This window comes from Euphorbia lathyris, chromosome 1 (genome assembly GCF_963576675.1).
Source record: "Euphorbia lathyris chromosome 1, ddEupLath1.1, whole genome shotgun sequence".
NCBI lineage: Eukaryota > Viridiplantae > Streptophyta > Magnoliopsida > Malpighiales > Euphorbiaceae > Euphorbia > Euphorbia lathyris.
The window spans coordinates 112,974,614-112,984,180 of NC_088910.1; the positions used below are offsets into that span (position 1 = coordinate 112,974,614).

A 9,567-nucleotide genomic window follows, 5' to 3' on the forward strand; every position below is an offset into this window, starting at 1 on the left:
CGTGAAATAGAAAGATCATAATCAATACTTAAGAGTCTCCAATTTAACCAAATATCATCTATATATAATATAAAACAGTAACGATGGAGGTGAGGTGTCACTTCCTCCTTTTTTACCGATAAAAAATATAATATATTACCTTTAGTTATATTATTATATTTATTTATAAAAAGATTATTTTATCCGTACTATATCTAAGAGTTCTACAGAATTTAAATTAATCCCTAAAATCTCTCTAATTCTCTGCATATCTATATCTAAAAGTTCTGCATAATTTAAATTAGTCCCTAAAATCCCTCTAATTCTCTACATATCTATATATAATATAAAACAGTAACGATGGAGCTGAGGTGTCACTTCCTCCTTTTTTACTGATAAAAAATATAATAAAAAATATAATATATTAACTTTAGTTATATTATTATATTTATTTATAAAAAGATTATTTTATCCGTACTATATCTAAGAGTTCTACAGAATTTAAATTAATCCCTAAAATATCTCTAATTCTCTGCATACCTATATCTAAAAGTTCTACATAATTTAAATTAGTCCCTAAAATCTCTCTAATTCTCTGCATATCTATATATAATATAAAACAGTAACGATGGAGGTGAGGTGTCACTTCCTTCTTTTTTACTGATAAAAAATATAATATATTAACTTTAGTTATATTATTATATTTATTTATAAAAAGATTATTTTATCCGTACTATATCTAAGAGTTCTACAGAATTTAAATTAATCCCTAAAATCTCACTAATTCTCTGCATATCTATATCTAAAAGTTCTACATAATTTAAATTAGTCCCTAAAATCCCTCTAATTCTCTACATATCTATATATAATATAAAACAGTAACGATGGAGCTGAGGTGTCACTTCCTCCTTTTTTACTGATAAAAAAATATAATATATTAACTTTAGTTATATTATTATATTTATTTATAAAAAGATTATTTTATCCGTACTATATCTAAGAGTTCTACATAATTTAAATTAATCCCTAAAATATCTCTAATTCTCTGCATACCTATATCTAAAAGTTCTACATAATTTAAATTAGTCCCTAAATCTCTCTAATTCTCTGCATATCTATCTATATATAATATAAAACAGTAACGATGGAGCTGAGGTGTCAGTTCCTCCTTTTTTACTGATAAAAAATATAATAAAAAATATAATATATTAACTTTAGTTATATTATTATATTTATTTATAAAAAGATTATTTTATCCGTACTATATCTAAGAGTTCTACATAATTTAAATTAATTCCTAAAATCTCTCTAATTCTCTGCATATCTATATCTAAAAGTTCTACATAATTTAAATTAGTCCCTAAAATCCCTCTAATTCTCTACATATCTATATATAATATAAAACAGTAACGATGGAGCTGAGGTGTCACTTCCTCCTTTTTTACTGATAAAAAATATAATAAAAAATATAATATATTAACTTTAGTTATATTATTATATTTATTTATAAAAAGATTATTTTATCCGTACTATATCTAAGAGTTCTACATAATTTAAATTAATCCCTAAAATATCTCTAATTCTCTGCATACCTATATCTAAAAGTTCTACATAATTTAAATTAGTCCCTAAAATCTCTCTAATTCTCTGCATATCTATCTATATATAATATAAAACAGTAACGATGGAGCTGAGGTGTCAGTTCCTCCTTTTTTACTGATAAAAAATATAATAAAAAATATAATATATTAACTTTAGTTATATTATTATATTTATTTATAAAAAGATTATTTTATCCGTACTATATCTAAGAGTTCTACATAATTTAAATTAATCCCTAAAATCTCTCTAATTCTCTGCATATCTATATCTAAAAGTTCTACATAATTTAAATTAGTCCCTAAAATCTCTCTAATTCTCTGCATATCTATATATAATATAAAACAGTAACGATGGAGGTGAGGTGTCACTTCCTCCTTTTTTACTGATAAAAAATATAATATATTAACTTTAGTTATATTATTATATTTATTTATAAAAAGATTATTTTATCCGTACTATATCTAAGAGTTCTACAGAATTTAAATTAATCCCTAAAATCTCTCTAATTCTCTGCATATCTATATCTAAAAGTTCTACATAATTTAAATTAGTCCCTAAAATCCCTCTAATTCTTTACATATCTATATATAATATAAAACAGTAACGATGGAGCTGAGGTGTCACTTCCTCCTTTTTTACTGATAAAAAATATAATAAAAAATATAATATATTAACTTTAGTTATATTATTATATTTATTTATAAAAAGATTATTTTATCCGTACTATATCTAAGAGTTCTACAGAATTTAAATTAATCTCTAAAATCTCTCTAATTCTCTGCATAGCTATATCTAAAAGTTCTACATAATTTAAATTAGTCCCTAAAATCTCTCTATTTCTTTGCATATCTATATATAATATAAAACAGTAACGATGGAGCGGAGGTGTCACTTCCTCCTTTTTTATATCATTAATTGTAATTATTAATTATATTTTTGTTAATATTTATATATTAAGATGAATCCGTGCATCGCACGGGTCAAAAACTAGTTATATTACAATTGCAATACCAAAGTTCTAACCATAATTCTAACAATAAGCAAAACTTAAATTATAGTTGATAGTTACTTACCTTGGCTAAAATACACCCGTTCAATTCTCCTCTAAATCCTGTCTAAGACGTTTTCCCTCCAAACATTTCCGAAACTCAAAAACTCTTCGGTTAGGACTTAGATCTATACATAAGGATGCTATGTGTCCAATTTCGAGTGATTCGGACGGTCGAATCTCCGTAAATCGAAGAAACGGTGGAAGACGGTCGAGAGAAAACTGAAGAGGCAAAAGAAAAACCAGGAAACAGAAAAGAAAAGAAAAGATAGGAAAAGAAGATGCTCGAACATCTGATAGATTTGGGATTTATATCCAAATTTGTGAAATATCAAGTTTGATCCTCAATCTTTCTATAATCTTTTAAAAATGACCCTAAACTGTTAATTTATACATAAAACCATCAAATTATCCCCAAAATTTTCCTATAGCACCAAATTAATACCACACACCTAATAATTATAAATATATACTAATATCAAAATATAAAGTTTAGAAATTTAGACACGGACGTGACACGCTACTACTTAGGGGCAAGTGTACCCAGTCGTATCAAGTAATAATCCGGTTAAGACCGGGTATCGAATCCAGGGGATTTATAACTACAAGTATTAAACGACTCGGTTTTATACGTTATCTAAGCGGTGAATACTTTGAGTTGATTCGGGGAACAACTACAAACTACTCCTAACTACGGGTGAGACAAATTCATATAACAAAAACTCTACAAAGTGGTATGGATGGTGATAAGTTATAAATACGATAAACAATGACTCCCAATATATACGGTTAATGATTTACTCTTGCAATGACGACTACGTGTAGTGTAACCGACCCGTGAAGTACTTAGACTACGTGGTTCCTAATCAAGGCGTGTCTAATGCTTGGGATTAGAAATTAGGGCCCGTAAGTTCCGTGGCTTGTCAATTCCTGCGGTTTCCGGAGCGTCACTTCCGGTAAGGCAACACCTATATGAATCCCTAAAGACAGCCCAGATGGCGTCGGAAATCGCGTTCTCCTACACAATAATCAATTACGAATATCAAAACAAGTAACAAACATCAACACATATATAGAAAAAGAGATTATGAATCATAAATTATAAATATGGAAAATGTAAATATGGAATACAACCAAGCCTAGTACATAGGAAGAGTACAAGCTAATTAGCAAGTGAAAAGGGAAGAATCCACCCTCGGAACTAGCTAATCGGACTCAAGGCCGTCTCTTAGGACTTGGAGGTGGGACTCTCGAGCTTGGTGAACGGAGATGGAACGGAACTTTGACGGAATGTCGGAATCAACGAACAAGCTCTCAAGGTGATAGAGTTTTGCTATGTAAAATCTAAAAATAAAATCTAAAACTATGTAGCAAGAGCTCAATACCTAAAATTCTGGATTCTAGATTGTCAAAACGAGTGCTAGTCACTCTTATTTATACACATCAAGCTAGGGGTAGAATTGTAAATTCACAAGATACAAGCATGGAGATACATTATTTCTGCAGAATTCCCATGATATGCCCCGCGTATGGTAGAGGACGCCCCGCGTATTGACCCATTCCGTCAGAAATCTCCTGCATGTGGACCAAATTCAGATCTTGTTGTCTCAACCACGCCCTGCGTAGACTGGGGTACGCCCCGCGTGGTTGAGATCTTGAGATTTAATGGCTTGAAATGAGTCTTTTACGCCTCGCGTATATGAGTCCCTGGAATTTTAGATTGAAGAACCTCCCATATACGCCCCGCGTGTAGGTTGGGACGCCCCGTGTGAGAGCAGTTGACTTGGAAGACCATGCAGTTTGACATTTATGATTGAGCTTATCATTGCTTATACGCCCCGCGTGTAAGGTAGGATGCCCTGCGTGATAGTGGGTAAATCCCACGTGGTGCCTGCGGATTGAGCAATCATTTCTGACTTGGTGTTCCACGCCCCGCGTATGTCGGTGGATTTTTGCTCCTTACTCGTACCTGAAATACAATTCTCGAGAGCCGAGTTAACTTGACGTTTTTATTTTCTAAATTAATAAAAAATAAAGATAATTAACCGAAAGTACAGATTTTATTTTTATTTCGTTATTTTATTAAAAACATTATATTTTTGCAATTAAATTTATTTATTTCATCTAAAATTAAACCGTAAATCACGCTAAAAGATAGGGACGAAATGCCCCTATCAGTATGCACACTGTAAGTATGATCGTGGCAATTGCAACATGTAGAGGATGAGAAATCTTTCAGCTGGATGTCAAATCTTTATCCCTTCATGGAAAATTGAGTGAGAATGTCTATGTTAAGCAGTCACAGGGGTGTGTGAAGAAAGGGAAGGAACACAAAGTGTAGAAACTATATAAAGCATCTTATGGTCTGGTACGGTCTCATTTGAATGGGCCTTAAGTTGGTGGGTTTCAGCTGAATACCAAAGCCAGCATCTTGGCCCAGTCTCATTAAGGCCCATGAGCATGCTCCTCTTCAGTTAAAGCTGACATTCTGTTACTTAACATCTCTTCGGGAGCTGCCTAGGATGACACGTGGACCAAAGATCACGCTGGATTCCAAAGGCATGCTCCACAAGTTCACATGTCTTTGGGAACAGACATATAGGGTCCGAAGACCAATTAAAGATCGCCACATGTCCAGGTACATAATATTTTTCCTATAAATAGCTTGAGACTCAGCTGTCACATGTACATCACTTCTTAATTAAATTCCTTATTCCACTGCTCTAAGTTGGTCTAATATTTCCTCAAATATTCACTAACTTTAGCATCAGAGAGGGTTCGTGATAGCTCCCTATTTTATAGTATTTTTAGGATTGTTTTAGATTGTTTTCGCTCTGTTTCCATTCGATTTCAGTATCATGTTGTTAGTTTTTAGTTAAATTCAGTGTTTTCCGTTATTTATGGCATTTTCAGTATTTTCAGGGATTTTCGGGACTATTTGAGCATTTTCGAACCAGACCCGAGCCAATTGGAGCACTTTCAAATAAAGGACCATCAGAGCATATTTCGGAAGCCCAGGGACCTAAACAGACAAAAACCGAAGAAAGCTGCCCCTTTTTGGGACCTGTCTCATCGAGACATTACCTGTCTCATCGAGACAGGCGCTAGTCTTGTCGCGACACAGCCTATCTGGACGAGACGAGGCGGTGTCGATGGTTCCTGAAAGGAACCATCGAGTGGCGTCTCGATGAGACACCACATGTCTCGTCGAGACGCTCAGCCGTCTCATCGAGACACCTCTTGTCTCGGCGAGACGAGACGCTGGGAAGAAATTTCCCAGCGTCTCCTCACATCAGGGACGCGATTTTTGGTCCTGAAAATGCCAAAAATACCCCTGATCTTGCCAGCACTATAAATAGGATCTTACCTCTTCAATTTGGGGATTTTTTTTCTTTTTCTCTCTTTTCCTTTTCCTTCTTCTCTCCCATTTTTCTTTTCTCTATATCAGCTTTTAATCATTTTATTTTTCCATTGTAATTGGTTTGAGCTTTTTGAAGATTGTTGGAGGAGAGAGTTCTCTAGCCTTTTTGTAATCAGAATCAGACAAATCGGGTTTTAGATTTCTAATTCCTTTTACTGTCTTTTACTCTTACTATTCCGAATTAATGATGATTCATGTTGATAATCTGTGCCTTATTTGTGTGGTTGGTTTATTTATGAACTAATCCCCATCCAATCTAGGATGGGGATGAATTGATTGTGTAACCATGTATGATTAGGGATTTAGGGTTTATGGGATTGTTTCCAATTGATCAAGACTATGCATGCTTAATGTCCTAGGTTTACCAGGGATAGGATTGTTGCTAGAATGAGATTCGATGATGATCAACTAGCCTGACATTTATTTATGTGGAACTTAATGCCTTGAACCTGACAAACATAGGATTATAGATAGATAGGACACCTGACCAAGGAGACTATCTAATCCGAACTAGTTTAGTCTGACCTCGCTAGAGACCACTAGGAGTGCGGACTAGTGGCTGGGCTACGGCTTTAGCCTTAATCACCATAAAACCTAATGCTTTGCATGACCTAAGTTATATGCCTAATCAAGCCGTCAACCGAATGCATGTGAATAGACTACATGAGACTGTCCATCTTCACGTGGTTAACTTGGTGATTACCGTCAATTATCGTTAGGATATAAACCTGAATCCCGCAAATCATACATGGATTCCAATTAAGGGATTCCCCATCTTAGATTGTTTCATCATTCAATTCTAATTCTCTCCTGTCAAACGCTTTTATCTTTTATTTAGTAATTTATTTACATAATCACTCCACAAACTTATTCAATTTTCTGAACAATTACATTGGCTTCCTTAGGTGTTCTAGTTGTGATAGATAGTCCTTGTGGTTCGATCTCGTGCTTAGTGTAGATACCCATTTTGGTCCAGGGTAAATTATCATATTTTGTGATTTTACCATTTTTTTAACCAATTTATTTCATAAATATTTTATTATGGATAGTTACTTAATAAACTAATATTTGCGAAAAGAAACTGAAATTATGTATATAATCCCTATAATCGATTAAATGTTTATGTTATAAAAATTAATTCGATTGATTATGATGTTTATTATTAATTAAAGGAATGTTATTTCTTTAATTAAATATGAATGAAATAATATTCAATTTTATTGATAGAGTTATAGTAAAAATATAAACATGTATAATCAAGTTATAAGATACTAATCAATTTTTAGTTGTAAACTCTTGATTAAGTAATTAAAGACAAGAATAAAACCTATATACTAAATGTTTATGTGATGAACACTTAATGAATAAACATAAGTGTTTATTAAATAACTTAAGAAATTACAAGGGTCCAAAGGTCCAAACCCATTATGAATTCTGAAATACAACAACCAAATAATACTAAAAAACAATACAAGCTCAAATACGAAATACACACAAAATACATAGTAACAATACATACAAGTAGTAATACATAAAACAAAAATACTACTTAGCCAACAAGTTATGTTGGTTCTCTATAAATAGAGACCAAATCAGACAGAAAAGAGGAGGAAGCAAGGTCCTCCATCCTCAACTTCCTTGGCATCCTGCTTCTTCAACTTCAGCCAGGTTTTCTTCCTTTCTTAATCTTTCTGCTTTTTCTTCTCCTTTGGATAAGAATAACCAAATTAATTCGGATCGATGTGAAAACGGCATCCGAATTCACGATTAAATTAATTCGAATTGATGTGAAAATGTCATTCGAATTCAAAACCAAATTAATTCGAGTCGGTGTGAAAACGTCGTTCGAATTCGTAAAATAAATTAATTCGGATCGATGTGAAAACATCGTTCGAATTCATAACCAAATTAATTCGATTCGATGTGAAAACGTCATTTGAATTTATAAATCAAATTAATTCAAATTGATGTGAAAACGTCATTTGATTTATAAATTAAATTAATTCGGATCGATGTGAAAACATCGTTCGAATTTATAACCAAACTAATTCTTATCGATGTGAAAACGTCATTAGAATTCAATACTAAACCCAATAACCTTAAAATACTCGAGTGTTTCGTTTATATCAACAATTCAAAGCATAACAAACAATTAACACATAAATCACATTTTTAGTACCAATATTTGGACGGGGTAGGGTGATTAATCAAGTTTTTCTTCCCTACACGTAACCGACAAACGAACCAAAAATCTTTATTTCGCAGACCTCCTTATCCGTTAAAATTCAACCATTTTCGGTGTCCAATCACGCCTTAATTTTGATTGGTGGCGACTCTAAAAAATAGTTTTAATTAGAAAAAGCTATTAACCGATTTAGCTTCCGGCGTTCGTGCCCGAAAAATCCGGTAGCGACACTTAGCACTGTATTACTTGTTGCGATAGGATTCACTTGTCCTATTAACCGCTATATAATTTACGAGCATCAAGTTTTTGGCACCGTTGCCATGGACTATTTTTGTTTATAACTAGTTTACACTTTGTAAGAGGTTGATATTATTGTTTGGATTTCTAAGAACCGATGTTCTGGGAATCACTCATCATTGCATCTTGATTCTTGAGCTGAACTTGTTCTTGTAGGACGTGAAAGGAGGAAACAATGGTTGAGGATCTGTTGATCATGGAGCTGTTGAAGGCAAAGCGGCCTACAAATACCTTTGGCATCCTCGATCCGGTAATAACAGCAGCATCATTTGAAATCAGACCTGTAATGATCCAGATGATTCAGAACTCGGGACAGTTCGGTGGGGATTACTACAAAGATCCTAATTCACATCTTGACAAATTCGTGGAATACTGTAGCACTTTCAAATGCGAAGACGTCACATCTGAACAGATCTTCCAGAACCTATTTAGATTCTCTCTGAAAGAAGAAGCTACATAATGGCTACAATCCATCGAGCCAGGCTCTCTCACTGACTGGGACACTACAGTATCAACGTTCCTAACAAAGTACTTCCCTCCATCAAAGACTGCACAATTCAGAAGCGACATCACCTCATTTAGGCAGTCCGACAGTGAGAACTTGCATCTAGCCTGGGAGAGGTTCTAGAAATTGTTAAGGCACTGCCCCCACCATGGCTACCAGCGGTACCAGCTTGTTGATATGTTCTACTCAAGAATATCTCCTGTCAGCCGTGCCTCTCTGGATGCAGCAGCAGGAGGAAATCTATTCAACAAGACTGCAGTTCAAGCGTACAATCTGGTGAAGAAATTAGCTGAACGGAGTGCATGATGGCAAGTAGAGAAGCCGACTCTGAGAAGAGGCATAACAGCTAAGGAGATCCCTAGGATATCTTCAGAATCTAATCCTCAGATAGCAGCACTAACAGCAAAGGTAGATTTGCTGGTAGCTCATATGAAAGCACCAGAACTAGTAACGAGTTGTGAGTTTTGCAACAGAGGGCACAAGAACGTAGAGTGCCTAATGGTACTTAAACAGATCCACTATCTAAATCA

At 33.8% G+C, this 9,567-nt stretch overlaps 1 non-coding gene across 1 annotated transcript; it reads right to left on the bottom strand.

Annotated features, from left to right (window-relative positions):
• Nucleotides 1-9,085: 9,085 nt before the first annotated feature.
• Nucleotides 9,086-9,192, bottom strand: LOC136216208 (small nucleolar RNA R71). The gene has a single exon (XR_010683199.1). It is a non-coding gene; the product is annotated as a small nucleolar RNA R71 (small nucleolar RNA).
• Nucleotides 9,193-9,567: the final 375 nt, after the last annotated feature.